Below are 23,063 nucleotides of genomic sequence, written 5' to 3'. Positions count from 1 at the left end.
AGAGAGAGTGAAGAGAGGAATTATGAGAAACGAAATCACAAAAAACCTTTCAAATCACCAAATCAAATATCATCCGCATAGGGAAACTCGAAAACGCTCGATCGACACAGCGCGGTGAGTCTGTCTCATTTTTTATATTGTAAAAAAAGAACATATAAAACAACGCGCGACACAAACACAGACACAGACACACCAGCTCTGCCCCGAGAGTACCAACAACCGTATTGTTATTATATCATCGTCGTTATCATCGCGCGCATTCACAAACTTACTCAAATATAAATATATATTAAATAAAATATGAATGACGATGAGACGACGACGAGAATAATAAAACAGCAGCAGTTGTTGTGGCTGGGGGTGGTGGTTGGTGTTGTGCGTTTTTGTATTTTTGTCGCGTGCGTTTTTCACTCTTTTTACAAGAAAAAACTTGAGCGGCGTTGAATTCGGCGTCGCGAACCGTTCGCTACGGACTCGACTCTCGACGCCGACTGCCGTATGTGTGGTGCACGCGAACGATATGAACGTGTAAACTCTCTGATATGTGAATAAAGTGATTTTGATTTGATTTTACTATTTATTAATAACATAATATTGAATATGCATTGCGGCTTCGAAGAAAAAATCGTTTTTTTTTTTTTTTTTTTTTTTTTTTTTTACTTTATTAATAACGAGTACGATAATGATCAGTAATAAACGCGCGACACGTACATTTCATTTTCCCTCCGAAACCAAATAAAAAACCTCCAAAAAAAAATATATTTCAAATCAAATCAAAATTCTTATCATACATCAATCTTACTCACCCAAACTAAACATGCGTCTAAACGCAGCGCGAGACGAGCCAGCTACTTGATACTACCTAAGACAAGAACAAATTACGGCAAGCGTATGTTTATTTAAAGTAAAGTAAAGTAAAGTAAAGTAAAGTATGCATTTATTCATGACATCACAAAACATATATACATAGTTATATTAACAAATAAAAAAAAAAAAAATACTGGGTCATGAAAAGGACACCCACTCAGTATTTTTGGAAATGATTTCCAGTACTGATTTTCAGTAGGTACCTACCAAGTCGACTCGTTGACAGTAGCTGTAGACAACACGGTTCCTTTTGTTATAGGTCTTAAAAGTGACCATCCAAAAATAGTAAAAAAATAAAATAAAAGAAACTAAAAGATTGTATTGGAAATCGAGTTTAAAAATATTTTTATTTTAATTTTATTAAATAAGACATATTTTGATTTTTTATTTTATTTATTCATGCTGTTTATTTTTGATTTTATGCCTCTGAACATTTTTGTTTTTCTAATAGAAAAGATTTCAGTTTGTTTTTAAAGGAGAACAAATTTTTTTGATCTTTAATAGGTGGCGGCAAATCATTCCAGCATTTGGAGGCACTGTATTTAAAGCTACCCCTAAATGCTGCGGTACCGTGTAGAGGCACTTCAAGGAGAATCTTGCCGTGACGCGTCTGATAACTCTCATTTGAGTCCGATAACCACCTAAGCCTTTTATATAGGTAAAATGGTATTCTGTACTTAACCACGCTAAAAAGTAACGAGGCAAACTGAAATTGCCTACGTAATTCCATCTTCATTATGTTGTTGGTGTTCAAAAAGGGTGTTACGTGTGCACGGTAAGGAATATCATAACAAAATCTTGTGCAAGCATTTTGTACCCTTTGTATAAGTTTTTTTGAAGCCACCAACAACCTAGGCCCAATCACTGTATTAGCGTAGTTAAATTTAGAGAGAATAAGTGATTCACATAACTCTTTGCGAACCCAAACGCTTAGCGAATTTCTGATGCGATAAAGTAACTTTAACCTATAAAAACAATTTTTCGCGACACCAAGAATGTGATTTTGAAATCGCAAGGATTCGTCAAATACAACTCCCAGGTTGCGCGCTTCAGAGACTCTGTCTATTTGTTCTCCATTTATAAAAATTTTGGGTTTATGGTCTGATGTTGTGTTGACTTGATGGTTACTTCCTAATATCATATATTTTGTTTTTTTCGCGTTTAACTCACTTTACAATTTACGAGGGCGCACAACTTTTTAATAGTCTACCTTCATCTCTCAAAAAGATTAGGTCACTAAAAACATTTAAACGTGACCTATCAGACTATATTGTTTCAAAGTTTTTATAAAACACATGTCTGAAATTGTTTGTTATGTGACAGTGCCCTGTAAAAGTGTGTAATCTTAAATTTTGTGAAGAAGAATAAGTACTATAATGTGTAACATGTATGTACTGAACATCTAAAGAACGGCGGATAAATTATTACATCATATTTTTATGTTCTCATGTAAGTGACAATATTATGTTTTTAATGAGAAATAAATATCTTTAAACGTAATTCTTTCTTACTTACTTACTTACTTACCTATTTACTTACTTACTTAGTTGCTTACTTACTTACTTACGTACTTACTTACTTACTTAATCACATTCGTTTTTCGCGATTTTCAGCAAAACGGTAGGTAAGTTTTATCATAAAAGTATCTCGGACAAAAATTGTAGATCGTAAAATTATCCATTAAAAATGTATCAATACTTAGTGTTAGATTCAAAAAGTGAGTTTCCACGCCACCTATGAGGTAGTAGTGTACTTAGCGCGTTTTTATAAGTTTTTGAATAGTTATTATCTCAGAAACGGTGGCTCGTAGGAAAAAAAGTATCGGTACATTTTTTATAGATAATTTTATCACCTACACTTTTTCTCGTAGGTATTTTTATGATAAATTAATAATTAATAATTTATTTTATTTAATTTAAAAAAAAAAACGGACAGAACATGCAATTATTAGGGGACACGAATATTGGTCAAAAACTATAATGTTCTGGTGTACAAGGAACAAGAGAAAAGATGGAGACCGGCAGGGAGCGCCGCGCTCCTCGCGCTCGGCGGTACTCGTTATTGGAGAAAACAAGTAAGTGAGATATCCGTCCGGGGAGACCGGCAGGGAGCGCCGCGCTCCTCGCGCTAGGCGGTACTCGCTATTGAGGAATCGACCGTACCCGCTATTGGGGCCGATCGTACTCGCTTTTGGAATTTGCGCAGCGCGCCCAACACCACCGGAGCCGCCGCCGCCGCCGACGGCGATGTACACTTATCACAACACTCGACTCGACATAATAACCTGAAAATGATCGTACTCGTTATCATTAGAGTAGTCGCCGTGTACAACATCAACCACGTCTTTCAACTATAATAAATAATAATATATTGTAAAATTTTATAATCATGAGAAACCGCGTGACGCGTCCGTCACGACGAAATATCATGATAATATTATTTATATTATTATGTTATTATAATAATTATATGTTGGCCTGTTGTTTGTTTGCACACACACACACACACAACTCTGCTTCTCGGCGACGATGCGTCCTCGGACGAATCACCTGGCGTAGGGCTGAGTCTCAACAGATCGCAGCACGACGCTGCTCTACCGAGCACAACACCCCGCCAGGAACGTAAGTCGTCTACAGACTATTCCGAGCCCCGACATCGAACTGAGGTAAATTCGAAACTTCGACGCCGTGGTGCACGTGTTAATACCGCTCGCACCGTTCGTCGCGTTCCAAATGGGCTTCGACGTCGCGTCTTACGAATAAAACGCGACTAGTAAAGTCACATTGTTTAGAGCCTCCCGACACTCGGGGCTCCACAGTGAGTATATCCTTGCCGGATTCGGCTAGGCTGGCTTCGGCCTTAGAGGCGTTCAGGCATAATCCCGCGGATGGTAGCTTCGCACCACCGGCCGCTCGGCCGAGTGCATGAACCAAATGTCCGAAACTGCGGTTCCTCTCGTACTGAGCAGTATTACTATCGCAACGACACGCCATCAGGAGGGTAAAACTAACCTGTCTCACGACGGTCTAAACCCAGCTCACGTTCCCTTTTGATGGGTGAACAATCCAACGCTTGGCGAATTTTGCTTCGCAATGATAGGAAGAGCCGACATCGAAGGATCAAAAAGCAACGTCGCTATGAACGCTTGGCCGCCACAAGCCAGTTATCCCTGTGGTAACTTTTCTGGCACCTCTTGCTAAAAACTCTTTATACTAAAGGATCGATAGGCCGTGCTTTCGCAGTCCCTATGCGTACTGAACATCTGGATCAAGCCAGCTTTTGCCCTTTTGCTCCACGCGAGGTTTCTGTCCTCGCTGAGCTGGCCTTAGGACACCTGCGTTATTCTTTGACAGATGTACCGCCCCAGTCAAACTCCCCGCCTGGCAGTGTCCTCGAACCGGATCACGCGGGAGTTGTACGGCGACGAGCGTTGCCGCCACGTCGCCACTCTGCACGCTTGGAACGAAACACCGTACGCCCGCCGATATTATCGACCGCGCACCGCTTCCGCCCAACCGAGTAAGTAATGAAACAATGAAAGTAGTGGTTTTTCAGCGACGACCGCGAACGATCTCCCACTTATGCTACACCTCTCATGTCTCCTTACAATGCCAGACTAGAGTCAAGCTCAACAGGGTCTTCTTTCCCCGCTGATTCTCCCAAGCCCGTTCCCTTGGCTGTGGTTTCGCTAGATAGTAGATAGGGACATAACCCACCTCCTTCCCATGGTCTTACCGACCTTTCGGTCATCAAGACCTAGGTACCGACCGAAACAGCGGGAGATGTACCGGATTTGAGGTCCGGCACATTTTCTTGACTCCCTACAAGTTCTCTTTTTTAATATGCGTCCCTAGATGGCCCTCTCCCCCTTTCTGGGGGCGGCCGACCACAGATACGGCTTCTTCGTCGCCGGGCTCTCCTTCTTCCTAATCTCCTCTTCTTCTCTTGGTCTTCCTTTCTCTGTCTTCGTCACCGTCTTGGTTTACCCCTCCATCACTCTCCTGACACGGTACCAACTTGCGGCATATCTCATTAGCCTGGAGAAATTCTCCTCAGAGGATACCAAGTCTCCGTAATAAACTGGTCCTGGTCTTGTCCTCGTTAGATGGTCCAGCATTTCGCCTCTTGCTTCCTCGTACAAGCTGCAATCCCACAGCACGTGGTCGCGGTTCTCGTCCGTCGCGCCACATGGACATGTGCCGTCCCCTTTTAGCCCCAGGTCCCTAAGCTTGCTGTTGAACTGCCCATGCCCCGTCAACAGCTGCGACGTGTAATGGTCGGGATGCACCCACGACGCCAGGAGTCTTTCCCCGACACATGGGAAGAAGCGTCTGAGTTCGCCACCTCTCTCCTCGCGTTCCCAGCGCTCCTGCCACATGTTCACCACTTCGGAGTGGATGTCCTTCTTTAATGACGCGAGCTCCTTTTTAACCCTATCGCCCCTGGTCGCCTCGATCTTGCCCGCACGATAAACTTCCAGGTCTGCCGGAAGTACCCCTGCTAAAACTGGCAGTGCGGCCGTGCTCGTGGAGCGGTACGCCTTGGTGAGCAGCACCAACGACGTTCGTTGAGTCCTGAGCAACCGACTCGACACCACATGCAAAAATGCCCTGTGATACCAGGTGCTTGCCGCGTAAGTCAAGGTTGCTACGAATGTCCCTCTATACAAGAGCTTAAGTGCCTTGTATCGTATGCCCCAAGAGGTTGAAGATACCCTAGCCATTTTGCCGAAACACTTCGCGGCTCGCTCCCCGATATCCAAGGCGTGCTCTGCAAATGATCCCTTACCATCAATGTAGTAGTAGATAGGGACAGCGGGAATCTCGTTAATCCATTCATGCGCGTCACTAATTAGATGACGAGGCATTTGGCTATCTCAAGAGAGTCATAGTTGCTATCGCCGGGCGGGGGGTCTGGGGGGCTGGCAAGCCCCCCAGCGCACCCGGCCCGACGTCGGATGGCGGTACTTACTGTCTGCCTTTCTAACTGCTAGAATCCCAACGCACACCGCCTACTAGGTAGGTTACAGCGCAACAGCTTTCGCTCCAGTCCCGGTATAGTGCGTTGGTCAGACGTAGAGGGTCACAGACAACCAATTACGACTCTTCAATTTCGCCTGTTAACCCAGGCGGCAAGCACCCCCAGTCGCGGTACTCCACAGACGTTTCGTCATAGTTACTCCCGCCGTTTACCCGCGCTTGCTTGAATTTCTTCACGTTGACATTCAGAGCACTGGGCAGAAATCACATTGCGTCAACACCCGCGAGGGCCATCGCAATGCTTTGTTTTAATTAGACAGTCGGATTCCCCTTGTCCGTGCCAGTTCTGAGCTGACCGTTGAACGGCGGTCGTACAGTACCGCGCCGATCGCGCACGAGACGAAACCGACGCGGACTTACGGCTAGGAAGATCCGCGAAAGGCCGGAACGCGGGTCCGGATTCAGCACGACGCGCGAGACCACCTTGCGATGGAGACACGCGCGAGCATCGACCAGGCCCGGCACCGGCCGCATCCGCTTCCCGTCCAAACCCGACACGCCCCGGTCCTCAGAGCCAATCCTTATTCCGAAGTTACGGATCCAATTTGCCGACTTCCCTTACCTACATTATTCTATCGACTAGAGGCTCTTCACCTTGGAGACCTGCTGCGGATATGGGTACGAGCCGGCGCGACATCTCCACGTACATCCCTCACCTGAATTTTCAAGGTCCGCAGAGAGTATCCGGACACCGCCGCAAATGCGGTGCTCTTCGCGTTCCGAACCATATCTCCCTTCTATAGGATTCCATGGAACTCGAACGCTCAGGCAGAAAAGAAAACTCTTCCCGGACCACTCGGCGGCGTCTTCAGGCCACTTTGGGTTACCCCGTCGAACACTCGCTTGAGAAACGAGAGAATGATTATTGAAACGGTTCCGCTGCCGGGTTCCGGAATAGGAACCGGATTCCCTTTCGCTCAAAGGGCGTTATTTATCATATACACAAAATATATATAAACACGCCGCATCGACATAAGATCTCTCCTTGAGCTTAGGATCGACTGACTCGCGAGCAACTACTGTTCACGCGAAACCCTTCTCCACGTCAGTCCTCCAGGGCCTCGCTGGAGTATTTGCTACTACCACCAAGATCTGCACCGACGGAGGCTCCAGGCGGGCTCACGCCCAGACCCTTCTGCGCACTCCGCCGCGCACGTCCTACTCGTTACGGCATAATACGCGTGCGCTTTGACACGCACGCGCCGATTGCCGGTAACGGTAGTGTATAGGCAAAACGCTTCAGCGCCATCCATTTTCAGGGCTGGTCGCTTCGGCAGGTGAGTCGTTGCACACTCCTTAGCGGATTCCGACTTCCATGGCCACCGTCCTGCTGTCATGAGCGACCAACGCCTTTCATGGTGTCCCATGAGCGTTTTTTAGGCGCCTTAACACTACGTTTGGTTCATCCCACAGCGCCAGTTCTGCTTACCAAAATTGGCCCACTTGGCACCGTCATCAGATCTCCGGCTTCATCGTTCGAGTAAGCCGGAGTTCTCACCCATTTAAAGTTTGAGAATAGGTTGAGGTCGTTTCGGCCCCAATGCCTCTAATCATTCGCTTTACCGGATGAGACTGTTACGAGTCGACGCCAGCTATCCTGAGGGAAACTTCGGACGGAACCAGCTACTAGATGGTTCGATTAGTCTTTCGCCCCTATACCCAGTTCCGACGATCGATTTGCACGTCAGAATCGCTACGGTCCTCCATCAGGGTTTCCCCTGACTTCGACCTGACCAGGCATAGTTCACCATCTTTCGGGTCCCAGCATCTGTGCTCAGAGCGCGCCCGCATTCGCTGATTGGAAACGAGACGCCTCGGGAGTGCGAGAGATCGATTTTTGACGACCGACGCTCCATCCTCCCTGAGCGCGCGACAAGCGCGCGCCTTCACTTTCGTTGCGCCTTTCAGTTTTGTCTGTTTGAATTCATAACTCAATGACTCGCACACATGCTAGACTCCTTGGTCCGTGTTTCAAGACGGGTCCTGCGAGTGCCCGAAACAGTAACATCGCCGACTGATACGCGCACAGTCCGAGACTACACGGCTGCGACGACAGCGGCGTCGCGTCAGCATCCGCACAAGGGCAGGATGTCGACGACGACTCTCGCTCGCGTCGGGCCGGACGCGTCCCCGGATGGAGACGCGTGCGCGTTTCATGACAAGTACCGTCCGCCGCCGGCCGGCGATCGTCACGGTCGGACGGCTGTGCGCGTGAACGCGCAGCCGCCCGGCTCCCGGACAACGCTTAGGCCGAACAGACGAACGGGTCGCGATGCATAATGTGTACTAAGAGAGAAGTGCACGCCGTCCGGGTGCGTCAACGGCGGCGACCGGTGAACGCGAGCACGAGTCTCGCGCACATCGCGGCACGCCGCCGTACGCCCCGGAGTGACGATGAATCTCTCCGTTCGTTCATTCGAGTTTCGCAGGTTTACCCCTGAACGGTTTCACGTACTCTTGAACTCTCTCTTCAAAGTTCTTTTCAACTTTCCCTCACGGTACTTGTTCGCTATCGGTCTCGCGGTTATATTTAGCCTTAGATGGAGTTTACCACCCACTTAGGGCTGCACTCTCAAGCAACCCGACTCTGAGGAGAGTCCCTCTCGCGGACTCGCTCCGTCGCTACGGGCCTGGCACCCTCTATGGGAAAACGGCCCCGTTCAAGACGAACTTGGACGGGAGCGGCGACCGCGAGAAAGCGGAACCTCCCTAACACCACATGTCCCGCGACCGTGACGACCGCGGGATTCGGCGCTGGGCTTATCCCTGTTCGCTCGCCGCTACTGAGGGAATCCTGGTTAGTTTCTTTTCCTCCGCTTACTAATATGCTTAAATTCGGCGGGTGATCCTCCCTGATCTGAGGCCAACGATAAAAAGTATGAGGCAGACACGATATCCGTCAGCGCAGCGACACCGTCGTGCGCGCGCCGCCAATAAGTCTCAACGACGTATCGTCGACCCGCGCACGTACCGCGATCGAAGCGCCCTTCGGACGTCGAGTCCGCCTACTCGTTTGCACGCTCACGTCGGGCCGAAATAACACGTGCAGCGCACGGGACGCGAACCGAAGGCGCAGCCACGCACGCCGTTCACATAGAGAGCTCTGCATAGATTAATTAAAATTAATCACGAGATATCCGCGTGTGACAGCGAACGAGCGCGCCCCGGTACCGCGCCCGTCTCCGTGACCCACGTCGGGCGTGAGGCGGAGACGGCGTTGCACGCGAACAGCACCACGCGTTGCGGCTTATTTTACATTTTCGAACGGATCGAGCGGGCCCCGGAAAACCGGCGGGGTTTACCCGAGCCCGGCCCGAAGACCGTCACTCGTTTTACACGTTTTTTAGGCGCGCAAACAGTGTTGTCAGCATACAGCGACGGCGTCGTCGTATTCTTTTATGCAGCCGGCCCTCAGACAGGAGTGGTCCTGGATATTTCTCCACGGACCGCAATGTGCGTTCGAAATGTCGATGTTCAAATGTGTCCTGCAGTTCACACTATGACGCGCAGTTAACTGCGTTCTTCATCGACCCGCGAGCCAAGTGATCCACCGTTCAGGGTAATAGTTTTTATATTTAGAAAATACGTGAACGATCTCTGTGTGTAACAAAATATTATGTGACGCACGCATTGCGCGTACGTCGTGATCTCGACTCGCTTCGCACTCGACATGAGCGCGTCGCGAGACGCACGCGCGTCGCGTACATGCGAACCGCGCCCGCCGAAGCGTCGTGCCGGAGACGTCGTGCCGGACACCCCCCCCACTTGCGGCGGGAGATGTCAGCGCGCGCGCGGCAAACGCGACAACGGAGCACAGAGAGCACATCGCGAGCGCGAAAATAATCAGTGATTGACACGTGATTGAAGTTATCATCGTCAACAGTCGGCTGTGAGCGAAGCGTGTCGGCGACAACGCTCGCGCACGCGACCGTTACACGTTAATGATCCTTCCGCAGGTTCCCCTACGGAAACCTTGTTACGACTTTTACTTCCTCTCTATGATCAAGTTTGGTCAACTTCCCAGCAACGCCGACGGCCGCGAAGCCACCGCGTGTCGGTCCGAAGACCTCACTAAATCATTCAATCGGTAGTAGCGACGGGCGGTGTGTACAAAGGGCAGGGACGTAATCAACGCGAGCTTATGACTCGCGCTTACTAGGAATTCCTCGTTTATGGGGGATAATTGCAAACCCCAATCCCCAGCACGAAGGAGTTTCAACGGGTTGCCCGGGCCTCTAGGCCAGGGAGAACATGTTGATTCCTTCAGTGTAGCGCGCGTGCGGCCCAGGACATCTAAGGGCATCACAGACCTGTTATTGCTCAATCTCGTGCGGCTCGAAGCCGCCGGTCCCTCTAAGAAGAATTTTAATACGCCGCCAGTGAGTTGCGCGACCCTGAAGCCGCGCACACCTAAATGACGACGCCTATTTAGCAGGCTAGAGTCTCGTTCGTTACCGGAATTAACCAGACAAATCGCTCCACCAACTAAGAACGGCCATGCACCACCACCCACCGAATCAAGAAAGAGCTGTTAATCTGTCAATCCTTCCGGTGTCCGGGCCTGGTGAGATTTCCCGTGTTGAGTCAAATTAAGCCGCAGGCTCCACTCCTGGTGGTGCCCTTCCGTCAATTCCTTTAAGTTTCAGCTTTGCAACCATACTCCCCCCGGAGTCCAAAATCTTTGGTTTCCCGGAAGCTGCCCGCCGAGCCATTGTAGTAACGTCGGCGGATCGCTAGATGACATATTTACGGTTAGAACTAGGGCGGTATCTAATCGCCTTCGAACCTCTAACTTTCGTTCTTGATTGATGAAAACACCTTTGGCAAATGCTTTCGCTGATGTTCGTCTTGCGACGATCCAAGAATTTCACCTCTAACGTCGCAATACGAATGCCCCCAGTTATCCCTATTAATCATTACCTCGGAGTTCTGAAAACCAACAAAATAGAACCGAGATCATATTCTATTATTCCATGCACGAAATATTCAAGCGGCATTTTGAGCCCGCTTTGAGCACTCTAATTTGTTCAAAGTAAAATTGTCGGCCCATCTCGACACTCACTGAAGAGCACCGCGATAGGATTTTGATATTGAACCGGCGTTTTACCGCCGGCTCACCGACGATATGCTCCGCAGACGTGTCAGTATCACCGCGGATGCGATGCACCGACAGCGCGGCGCACAAATGCAACTACGAGCTTTTTAACCGCAACAATTTTAGTATACGCTATTGGAGCTGGAATTACCGCGGCTGCTGGCACCAGACTTGCCCTCCAATTGTTCCTCGTTAAAATATTTAAAGTGTACTCATTCCGATTACGAGGCCTCGTAAGAGTCCCGTATCGTTATTTTTCGTCACTACCTCCCCGTGCCGGGAGTGGGTAATTTGCGCGCCTGCTGCCTTCCTTGGATGTGGTAGCCGTTTCTCAGGCTCCCTCTCCGGAATCGAACCCTGATTCCCCGTTACCCGTGACAACCATGGTAGTCGCAGAAACTACCATCGAAAGTTGATAAGGCAGACATTTGAAAGATGCGTCGCCGGTACTGGACCATGCGATCGGCAAAAGTTATCCAGATTCATCAAAATTAACGACTTCGGACGCGAGGCCCTCCGTCGATTGGTTTTGATCTAATAAAAGCACTCATCCCATCACTGGTCAGAGCTCTGATTGCATGTATTAGCTCTAGAATTACCACAGTTATCCAAGTAACTGAGTAAGATCTAAGGAACCAAAACTGATATATTGAGCCATTCGCGGTATCGCCTTAATACGGCTTGCACTGAGACATGCATGGCTTAATCTTTGAGACAAGCATATAACTACTGGCAGGATCAACCAGGGAGCTGCTGCAAACAACGATTGTTGTCGCGCTCAGCGCGTCATGCGTCGCGATCTCCCCTTAGGGCGTCGCGACTATGACATCTTGAACATATCGTGAGATATCCGTTCGCGCACTGTATACTATATATCTCAAAGGCATACGGTGCGCGTTGAACGAATCATAAATCGGCGATGGGCCGATTGTATGTTATGAAAGTTCAGTAACGAGAGTCCCTTCGGGTAATAATAAAAATGATGACACGCAATAGAAGCGGTATCAACGTATTAATATCGGTACACGTCGTGATCACAAATCGGATCGACGCCCGGTGCTTGAGAGGAGCGTGAACGTCTCGCACGAGTGAAATGCGCGACGCGTTCCGGCTTGCGGGCCCTCACGTTAAAAATCTTAACAGAGGGAAACCGTCGAAGCCCAGTCGGCGTCTTGGTGCGCGCAAAAAATTTACACGATCGCTTTCAACGTGACGAGGATCGCCGCAGCGTATGATACTATAGAGAGAGTGAAGAGAGGAATTATGAGAAACGAAATCACAAAAAACCTTTCAAATCACCAAATCAAATATCATCCGCATAGGGAAACTCGAAAACGCTCGATCGACACAGCGCGGTGAGTCTGTCTCATTTTTTATATTGTAAAAAAAGAACATATAAAACAACGCGCGACACAAACACAGACACAGACACACCAGCTCTGCCCCGAGAGTACCAACAACCGTATTGTTATTATATCATCGTCGTTATCATCGCGCGCATTCACAAACTTACTCAAATATAAATATATATTAAATAAAATATGAATGACGATGACGACGACGAGAATAATAAAACAGCAGCAGTTGTTGTGGCTGGGGGTGGTGGTTGGTGTTGTGCGTTTTTGTATTTTTGTCGCGTGCGTTTTTCACTCTTTTTACAAGAAAAAACTTGAGCGGCGTTGAATTCGGCGTCGCGAACCGTTCGCTACGGACTCGACTCTCGACGCCGACTGCCGTATGTGTGGTGCACGCGAACGATATGAACGTGTAAACTCTCTGATATGTGAATAAAGTGATTTTGATTTGATTTTACTATTTATTAATAACATAATATTGAATATGCATTGCGGCTTCGAAGAAAAAATCGTTTTTTTTTTTTTTTTTTTTTTTTTTTTTACTTTATTAATAACGAGTACGATAATGATCAGTAATAAACGCGCGACACGTACATTTCATTTTCCCTCCGAAACCAAATAAAAAACCTCCAAAAAAAAATATATTTCAAATCAAATCAAAATTCTTATCATACATCAATCTTACTCACCCAAACTAAACATGCGTCTAAACGCAGCGCGAGACGAGCCAGCTACTTGATACTACCTAAGACAAGAACAAATTACGGCAAGCGTATGTTTATTTACGAGGGCGCACAACTTTTTAATAGTCTACCTTCATCTCTCAAAAAGATTAGGTCACTAAAAACATTTAAACGTGACCTATCAGACTATATTGTTTCAAAGTTTTTATAAAACACATGTCTGAAATTGTTTGTTATGTGACAGTGCCCTGTAAAAGTGTGTAATCTTAAATTTTGTGAAGAAGAATAAGTACTATAATGTGTAACATGTATGTACTGAACATCTAAAGAACGGCGGATAAATTATTACATCATATTTTTATGTTCTCATGTAAGTGACAATATTATGTTTTTAATGAGAAATAAATATCTTTAAACGTAATTCTTTCTTACTTACTTACTTACTTACCTATTTACTTACTTACTTAGTTGCTTACTTACTTACTTACGTACTTACTTACTTACTTAATCACATTCGTTTTTCGCGATTTTCAGCAAAACGGTAGGTAAGTTTTATCATAAAAGTATCTCGGACAAAAATTGTAGATCGTAAAATTATCCATTAAAAATGTATCAATACTTAGTGTTAGATTCAAAAAGTGAGTTTCCACGCCACCTATGAGGTAGTAGTGTACTTAGCGCGTTTTTATAAGTTTTTGAATAGTTATTATCTCAGAAACGGTGGCTCGTAGGAAAAAAAGTATCGGTACATTTTTTATAGATAATTTTATCACCTACACTTTTTCTCGTAGGTATTTTTATGATAAATTAATAATTAATAATTTATTTTATTTAATTTAAAAAAAAAAACGGACAGAACATGCAATTATTAGGGGACACGAATATTGGTCAAAAACTATAATGTTCTGGTGTACAAGGAACAAGAGAAAAGATGGAGACCGGCAGGGAGCGCCGCGCTCCTCGCGCTCGGCGGTACTCGTTATTGGAGAAAACAAGTAAGTGAGATATCCGTCCGGGGAGACCGGCAGGGAGCGCCGCGCTCCTCGCGCTAGGCGGTACTCGCTATTGAGGAATCGACCGTACCCGCTATTGGGGCCGATCGTACTCGCTTTTGGAATTTGCGCAGCGCGCCCAACACCACCGGAGCCGCCGCCGCCGCCGACGGCGATGTACACTTATCACAACACTCGACTCGACATAATAACCTGAAAATGATCGTACTCGTTATCATTAGAGTAGTCGCCGTGTACAACATCAACCACGTCTTTCAACTATAATAAATAATAATATATTGTAAAATTTTATAATCATGAGAAATCGCGTGACGCGTCCGTCACGACGAAATATCATGATAATATTATTTATATTATTATGTTATTATAATAATTATATGTTGGCCTGTTGTTTGTTTGCACACACACACACACACAACTCTGCTTCTCGGCGACGATGCGTCCTCGGACGAATCACCTGGCGTAGGGCTGAGTCTCAACAGATCGCAGCACGACGCTGCTCTACCGAGCACAACACCCCGCCAGGAACGTAAGTCGTCTACAGACTATTCCGAGCCCCGACATCGAACTGAGGTAAATTCGAAACTTCGACGCCGTGGTGCACGTGTTAATACCGCTCGCACCGTTCGTCGCGTTCCAAATGGGCTTCGACGTCGCGTCTTACGAATAAAACGCGACTAGTAAAGTCACATTGTTTAGAGCCTCCCGACACTCGGGGCTCCACAGTGAGTATATCCTTGCCGGATTCGGCTAGGCTGGCTTCGGCCTTAGAGGCGTTCAGGCATAATCCCGCGGATGGTAGCTTCGCACCACCGGCCGCTCGGCCGAGTGCATGAACCAAATGTCCGAAACTGCGGTTCCTCTCGTACTGAGCAGTATTACTATCGCAACGACACGCCATCAGGAGGGTAAAACTAACCTGTCTCACGACGGTCTAAACCCAGCTCACGTTCCCTTTTGATGGGTGAACAATCCAACGCTTGGCGAATTTTGCTTCGCAATGATAGGAAGAGCCGACATCGAAGGATCAAAAAGCAACGTCGCTATGAACGCTTGGCCGCCACAAGCCAGTTATCCCTGTGGTAACTTTTCTGGCACCTCTTGCTAAAAACTCTTTATACTAAAGGATCGATAGGCCGTGCTTTCGCAGTCCCTATGCGTACTGAACATCTGGATCAAGCCAGCTTTTGCCCTTTTGCTCCACGCGAGGTTTCTGTCCTCGCTGAGCTGGCCTTAGGACACCTGCGTTATTCTTTGACAGATGTACCGCCCCAGTCAAACTCCCCGCCTGGCAGTGTCCTCGAACCGGATCACGCGGGAGTTGTACGGCGACGAGCGTTGCCGCCACGTCGCCACTCTGCACGCTTGGAACGAAACACCGTACGCCCGCCGATATTATCGACCGCGCACCGCTTCCGCCCAACCGAGTAAGTAATGAAACAATGAAAGTAGTGGTTTTTCAGCGACGACCGCGAACGATCTCCCACTTATGCTACACCTCTCATGTCTCCTTACAATGCCAGACTAGAGTCAAGCTCAACAGGGTCTTCTTTCCCCGCTGATTCTCCCAAGCCCGTTCCCTTGGCTGTGGTTTCGCTAGATAGTAGATAGGGACAGCGGGAATCTCGTTAATCCATTCATGCGCGTCACTAATTAGATGACGAGGCATTTGGCTATCTCAAGAGAGTCATAGATGCTATCGCCGGGCGGGGGGTCTGGGGGGCTGGCAAGCCCCCCAGCGCACCCGGCCCGACGTCGGATGGCGGTACTTACTGTCTGCCTTTCTAACTGCTAGAATCCCAACGCACACCGCCTACTAGGTAGGTTACAGTACAACAGCTTTCGCTCCAGTCCCGGTATAGGTTTACCCGCGCTTGCTTGAATTTCTTCACGTTGACATTCAGAGCACTGGGCAGAAATCACATTGCGTCAACACCCGCGAGGGCCATCGCAATGCTTTGTTTTAATTAGACAGTCGGATTCCCCTTGTCCGTGCCAGTTCTGAGCTGACCGTTGAACGGCGGTCGTACAGTACCGCGCCGATCGCGCACGAGACGAAACCGACGCGGACTTACGGCTAGGAAGATCCGCGAAAGGCCGGAACGCGGGTCCGGATTCAGCACGACGCGCGAGACCACCTTGCGATGGAGACACGCGCGAGCATCGACCAGGCCCGGCACCGGCCGCATCCGCTTCCCGTCCAAACCCGACACGCCCCGGTCCTCAGAGCCAATCCTTATTCCGAAGTTACGGATCCAATTTGCCGACTTCCCTTACCTACATTATTCTATCGACTAGAGGCTCTTCACCTTGGAGACCTGCTGCGGATATGGGTACGAGCCGGCGCGACATCTCCACGTACATCCCTCACCTGAATTTTCAAGGTCCGCAGAGAGTATCCGGACACCGCCGCAAATGCGGTGCTCTTCGCGTTCCGAACCATATCTCCCTTCTATAGGATTCCATGGAACTCGAACGCTCAGGCAGAAAAGAAAACTCTTCCCGGACCACTCGGCGGCGTCTTCAGGCCACTTTGGGTTACCCCGTCGAACACTCGCTTGAGAAACGAGAGAACGATTATTGAAACGGTTCCGCTGCCGGGTTCCGGAATAGGAACCGGATTCCCTTTCGCTCAAAGGGCGTTATTTATCATATACACAAAATATATATAAACACGCCGCATCGACATAAGATCTCTCCTTGAGCTTAGGATCGACTGACTCGCGAGCAACTACTGTTCACGCGAAACCCTTCTCCACGTCAGTCCTCCAGGGCCTCGCTGGAGTATTTGCTACTACCACCAAGATCTGCACCGACGGAGGCTCCAGGCGGGCTCACGCCCAGACCCTTCTGCGCACTCCGCCGCGCACGTCCTACTCGTTACGGCATAATACGCGTGCGCTTTGACACGCACGCGCCGATTGCCGGTAACGGTAGTGTATAGGCAAAACGCTTCAGCGCCATCCATTTTCAGGGCTGGTCGCTTCGGCAGGTGAGTCGTTGCACACTCCTTAGCGGATTCCGACTTCCATGGCCACCGTCCTGCTGTCATGAGCGACCAACGCCTTTCATGGTGTCCCATGAGCGTTTTTTAGGCGCCTTAACACTACGTTTGGTTCATCCCACAGCGCCAGTTCTGCTTACCAAAATTGGCCCACTTGGCACCGTCATCAGATCTCCGGCTTCATCGTTCGAGTAAGCCGGAGTTCTCACCCATTTAAAGTTTGAGAATAGGTTGAGGTCGTTTCGGCCCCAATGCCTCTAATCATTCGCTTTACCGGATGAGACTGTTACGAGTCGACGCCAGCTATCCTGAGGGAAACTTCGGACGGAACCAGCTACTAGATGGTTCGATTAGTCTTTCGCCCCTATACCCAGTTCCGACGATCGATTTGCACGTCAGAATCGCTACGGTCCTCCATCAGGGTTTCCCCTGACTTCGACCTGACCAGGCATAGTTCACCATCTTTCGGGTCCCAGCATCTGTGCTCAGAGCGCGCCCGCATTCGCTGATTGGAAACGAGACGCCTCGGGAGTGCGAGAGATCGATTTTTGACGACCGACGCTCCATCCTCCCTGAGCGCGCGACAAGCGCGCGCCTTCACTTTCGTTGCGCCTTTCAGTTTTGTCTGTTTGAATTCATAACTCAATGACTCGCACACATGCTAGACTCCTTGGTCCGTGTTTCAAGACGGGTCCTGCGAGTGCCCGAAACAGTAACATCGCCGACTGATACGCGCACAGTCCGAGACTACACGGCTGCGACGACAGCGGCGTCGCGTCAGCATCCGCACAAGGGCAGGATGTCGACGACGACTCTCGCTCGCGTCGGGCCGGACGCGTCCCCGGATGGAGACGCGTGCGCGTTTCATGACAAGTACCGTCCGCCGCCGGCCGGCGATCGTCACGGTCGGACGGCTGTGCGCGTGAACGCGCAGCCGCCCGGCTCCCGGACAACGCTTAGGCCGAACAGACGAACGGGTCGCGATGCATAATGTGTACTAAGAGAGAAGTGCACGCCGTCCGGGTGCGTCAACGGCGGCGACCGGTGAACGCGAGCACGAGTCTCGCGCACATCGCGGCACGCCGCCGTACGCCCCGGAGTGACGATGAATCTCTCCGTTCGTTCATTCGAGTTTCGCAGGTTTACCCCTGAACGGTTTCACGTACTCTTGAACTCTCTCTTCAAAGTTCTTTTCAACTTTCCCTCACGGTACTTGTTCGCTATCGGTCTCGCGGTTATATTTAGCCTTAGATGGAGTTTACCACCCACTTAGGGCTGCACTCTCAAGCAACCCGACTCTGAGGAGAGTCCCTCTCGCGGACTCGCTCCGTCGCTACGGGCCTGGCACCCTCTATGGGAAAACGGCCCCGTTCAAGACGAACTTGGACGGGAGCGGCGACCGCGAGAAAGCGGAACCTCCCTAACACCACATGTCCCGCGACCGTGACGACCGCGGGATTCGGCGCTGGGCTTATCCCTGTTCGCTCGCCGCTACTGAGGGAATCCTGGTTAGTTTCTTTTCCTCCGCTTACTAATATGCTTAAATTCGGCGGGTGATCCTCCCTGATCTGAGGCCAACGATAAAAAGTATGAGGCAGACACGATATCCGTCAGCGCAGCGACACCGTCGTGCGCGCGCCGCCAATAAGTCTCAACGACGTATCGTCGACCCGCGCACGTACCGCGATCGAAGCGCCCTTCGGACGTCGAGTCCGCCTACTCGTTTGCACGCTCACGTCGGGCCGAAATAACACGTGCAGCGCACGGGACGCGAACCGAAGGCGCAGCCACGCACGCCGTTCACATAGAGAGCTCTGCATAGATTAATTAAAATTAATCACGAGATATCCGCGTGTGACAGCGAACGAGCGCGCCCCGGTACCGCGCCCGTCTCCGTGACCCACGTCGGGCGTGAGGCGGAGACGGCGTTGCACGCGAACAGCACCACGCGTTGCGGCTTATTTTACATTTTCGAACGGATCGAGCGGGCCCCGGAAAACCGGCGGGGTTTACCCGAGCCCGGCCCGAAGACCGTCACTCGTTTTACACGTTTTTTAGGCGCGCAAACAGTGTTGTCAGCATACAGCGACGGCGTCGTCGTATTCTTTTATGCAGCCGGCCCTCAGACAGGAGTGGTCCTGGATATTTCTCCACGGACCGCAATGTGCGTTCGAAATGTCGATGTTCAAATGTGTCCTGCAGTTCACACTATGACGCGCAGTTAACTGCGTTCTTCATCGACCCGCGAGCCAAGTGATCCACCGTTCAGGGTAATAGTTTTTATATTTAGAAAATACGTGAACGATCTCTGTGTGTAACAAAATATTATGTGACGCACGCATTGCGCGTACGTCGTGATCTCGACTCGCTTCGCACTCGACATGAGCGCGTCGCGAGACGCACGCGCGTCGCGTACATGCGAACCGCGCCCGCCGAAGCGTCGTGCCGGAGACGTCGTGCCGGACACCCCCCCCACTTGCGGCGGGAGATGTCAGCGCGCGCGCGGCAAACGCGACAACGGAGCACAGAGAGCACATCGCGAGCGCGAAAATAATCAGTGATTGACACGTGATTGAAGTTATCATCGTCAACAGTCGGCTGTGAGCGAAGCGTGTCGGCGACAACGCTCGCGCACGCGACCGTTACACGTTAATGATCCTTCCGCAGGTTCCCCTACGGAAACCTTGTTACGACTTTTACTTCCTCTAAATGATCAAGTTTGGTCAACTTCCCAGCAACGCCGACGGCCGCGAAGCCACCGCGTGTCGGTCCGAAGACCTCACTAAATCATTCAATCGGTAGTAGCGACGGGCGGTGTGTACAAAGGGCAGGGACGTAATCAACGCGAGCTTATGACTCGCGCTTACTAGGAATTCCTCGTTTATGGGGGATAATTGCAAACCCCAATCCCCAGCACGAAGGAGTTTCAACGGGTTGCCCGGGCCTCTAGGCCAGGGAGAACATGTTGATTCCTTCAGTGTAGCGCGCGTGCGGCCCAGGACATCTAAGGGCATCACAGACCTGTTATTGCTCAATCTCGTGCGGCTCGAAGCCGCCGGTCCCTCTAAGAAGAATTTTAATACGCCGCCAGTGAGTTGCGCGACCCTGAAGCCGCGCACACCTAAATGACGACGCCTATTTAGCAGGCTAGAGTCTCGTTCGTTACCGGAATTAACCAGACAAATCGCTCCACCAACTAAGAACGGCCATGCACCACCACCCACCGAATCAAGAAAGAGCTGTTAATCTGTCAATCCTTCCGGTGTCCGGGCCTGGTGAGATTTCCCGTGTTGAGTCAAATTAAGCCGCAGGCTCCACTCCTGGTGGTGCCCTTCCGTCAATTCCTTTAAGTTTCAGCTTTGCAACCATACTCCCCCCGGAGTCCAAAATCTTTGGTTTCCCGGAAGCTGCCCGCCGAGCCATTGTAGTAACGTCGGCGGATCGCTAGATGACATATTTACGGTTAGAACTAGGGCGGTATCTAATCGCCTTCGAACCTCTAACTTTCGTTCTTGATTGATGAAAACACCTTTGGCAAATGCTTTCGCTGATGTTCGTCTTGCGACGATCCAAGAATTTCACCTCTAACGTCGCAATACGAATGCCCCCAGTTATCCCTATTAATCATTACCTCGGAGTTCTGAAAACCAACAAAATAGAACCGAGATCATATTCTATTATTCCATGCACGAAATATTCAAGCGGCATTTTGAGCCCGCTTTGAGCACTCTAATTTGTTCAAAGTAAAATTGTCGGCCCATCTCGACACTCACTGAAGAGCACCGCGATAGGATTTTGATATTGAACCGGCGTTTTACCGCCGGCTCACCGACGATATGCTCCGCAGACGTGTCAGTATCACCGCGGATGCGATGCACCGACAGCGCGGCGCACAAATGCAACTACGAGCTTTTTAACCGCAACAATTTTAGTATACGCTATTGGAGCTGGAATTACCGCGGCTGCTGGCACCAGACTTGCCCTCCAATTGTTCCTCGTTAAAATATTTAAAGTGTACTCATTCCGATTACGAGGCCTCGTAAGAGTCCCGTATCGTTATTTTTCGTCACTACCTCCCCGTGCCGGGAGTGGGTAATTTGCGCGCCTGCTGCCTTCCTTGGATGTGGTAGCCGTTTCTCAGGCTCCCTCTCCGGAATCGAACCCTGATTCCCCGTTACCCGTGACAACCATGGTAGTCGCAGAAACTACCATCGAAAGTTGATAAGGCAGACATTTGAAAGATGCGTCGCCGGTACTGGACCATGCGATCGGCAAAAGTTATCCAGATTCATCAAAATTAACGACTTCGGACGCGAGGCCCTCCGTCGATTGGTTTTGATCTAATAAAAGCACTCATCCCATCACTGGTCAGAGCTCTGATTGCATGTATTAGCTCTAGAATTACCACAGTTATCCAAGTAACTGAGTAAGATCTAAGGAACCAAAACTGATATATTGAGCCATTCGCGGTATCGCCTTAATACGGCTTGCACTGAGACATGCATGGCTTAATCTTTGAGACAAGCATATAACTACTGGCAGGATCAACCAGGGAGCTGCTGCAAACAACGATTGTTGTGGCGCTCAGCGCGTCATGCGTCGCGATCTCCCCTTAGGGCGTCGCGACTATGACATCTTGAACATATCGTGAGATATCCGTTCGCGCACTGTATACTATATATCTCAAAGGCATACGGTGCGCGTTGAACGAATCATAAATCGGCGATGGGCCGATTGTATGTTATGAAAGTTCAGTAACGAGAGTCCCTTCGGGTAATAATAAAAATGATGACACGCAATAGAAGCGGTATCAACGTATTAATATCGGTACACGTCGTGATCACAAATCGGATCGACGCCCGGTGCTTGAGAGGAGCGTGAACGTCTCGCACGAGTGAAATGCGCGACGCGTTCCGGCTTGCGGGCCCTCACGTTAAAAATCTTAACAGAGGGAAACCGTCGAAGCCCAGTCGGCGTCTTGGTGCGCGCAAAAAATTTACACGATCGCTTTCAACGTGACGAGGATCGCCGCAGCGTATGATACTATAGAGAGAGTGAAGAGAGGAATTATGAGAAACGAAATCACAAAAAACCTTTCAAATCACCAAATCAAATATCATCCGCATAGGGAAACTCGAAAACGCTCGATCGACACAGCGCGGTGAGTCTGTCTCATTTTTTATATTGTAAAAAAAGAACATATAAAACAACGCGCGACACAAACACAGACACAGACACACCAGCTCTGCCCCGAGAGTACCAACAACCGTATTGTTATTATATCATCGTCGTTATCATCGCGCGCATTCACAAACTTACTCAAATATAAATATATATTAAATAAAATATGAATGACGATGACGACGACGAGAATAATAAAACAGCAGCAGTTGTTGTGGCTGGGGGTGGTGGTTGGTGTTGTGCGTTTTTGTATTTTTGTCGCGTGCGTTTTTCACTCTTTTTACAAGAAAAAACTTGAGCGGCGTTGAATTCGGCGTCGCGAACCGTTCGCTACGGACTCGACTCTCGACGCCGACTGCCGTATGTGTGGTGCACGCGAACGATATGAACGTGTAAACTCTCTGATATGTGAATAAAGTGATTTTGATTTGATTTTACTATTTATTAATAACATAATATTGAATATGCATTGCGGCTTCGAAGAAAAAATCGTTTTTTTTTTTTTTTTTTTTTTTTTTTTTACTTTATTAATAACGAGTACGATAATGATCAGTAATAAACGCGCGACACGTACATTTCATTTTCCCTCCGAAACCAAATAAAAAACCTCCAAAAAAAAATATATTTCAAATCAAATCAAAATTCTTATCATACATCAATCTTACTCACCCAAACTAAACATGCGTCTAAACGCAGCGCGAGACGAGCCAGCTACTTGATACTACCTAAGACAAGAACAAATTACGGCAAGCGTATGTTTATTTACGAGGGCGCACAACTTTTTAATAGTCTACCTTCATCTCTCAAAAAGATTAGGTCACTAAAA

General features: G+C 49.0%; 5 non-coding genes and 1 pseudogene across 5 annotated transcripts; all 6 read right to left on the bottom strand.

Moving 5' to 3' along the window:
* Positions 1-3,407: 3,407 nt before the first annotated feature.
* LOC126977759 (large subunit ribosomal RNA) lies at positions 3,408-8,772 on the bottom strand (annotated as a pseudogene).
* A 539-nt stretch (positions 8,773-9,311) lies between these two features.
* On the bottom strand, positions 9,312-9,468 carry LOC126977789 (5.8S ribosomal RNA). Its single transcript, XR_007732417.1, has one exon. It is a non-coding gene; the product is annotated as a 5.8S ribosomal RNA (ribosomal RNA).
* Positions 9,469-9,845: 377 nt separating this feature from the next.
* Positions 9,846-11,750, bottom strand: LOC126977684 (small subunit ribosomal RNA). Its single transcript, XR_007732357.1, has one exon. It is a non-coding gene; the product is annotated as a small subunit ribosomal RNA (ribosomal RNA).
* Positions 11,751-14,500: 2,750 nt separating this feature from the next.
* Positions 14,501-18,633, bottom strand: LOC126977734 (large subunit ribosomal RNA). The gene has a single exon (XR_007732401.1). It is a non-coding gene; the product is annotated as a large subunit ribosomal RNA (ribosomal RNA).
* Positions 18,634-19,172: 539 nt separating this feature from the next.
* On the bottom strand, positions 19,173-19,329 carry LOC126977788 (5.8S ribosomal RNA). Its single transcript, XR_007732416.1, has one exon. It is a non-coding gene; the product is annotated as a 5.8S ribosomal RNA (ribosomal RNA).
* Positions 19,330-19,706: 377 nt separating this feature from the next.
* LOC126977621 (small subunit ribosomal RNA) lies at positions 19,707-21,611 on the bottom strand. Its single transcript, XR_007732296.1, has one exon. It is a non-coding gene; the product is annotated as a small subunit ribosomal RNA (ribosomal RNA).
* Positions 21,612-23,063: the final 1,452 nt, after the last annotated feature.

Source organism: Leptidea sinapis, chromosome 45, assembly GCF_905404315.1.
Source record: "Leptidea sinapis chromosome 45, ilLepSina1.1, whole genome shotgun sequence".
Lineage (NCBI taxonomy): Eukaryota > Metazoa > Arthropoda > Insecta > Lepidoptera > Pieridae > Leptidea > Leptidea sinapis.
The sequence above is the reverse complement of the archived record's forward strand: the minus strand, read 5'-3'. Positions and strand labels throughout refer to the sequence as shown.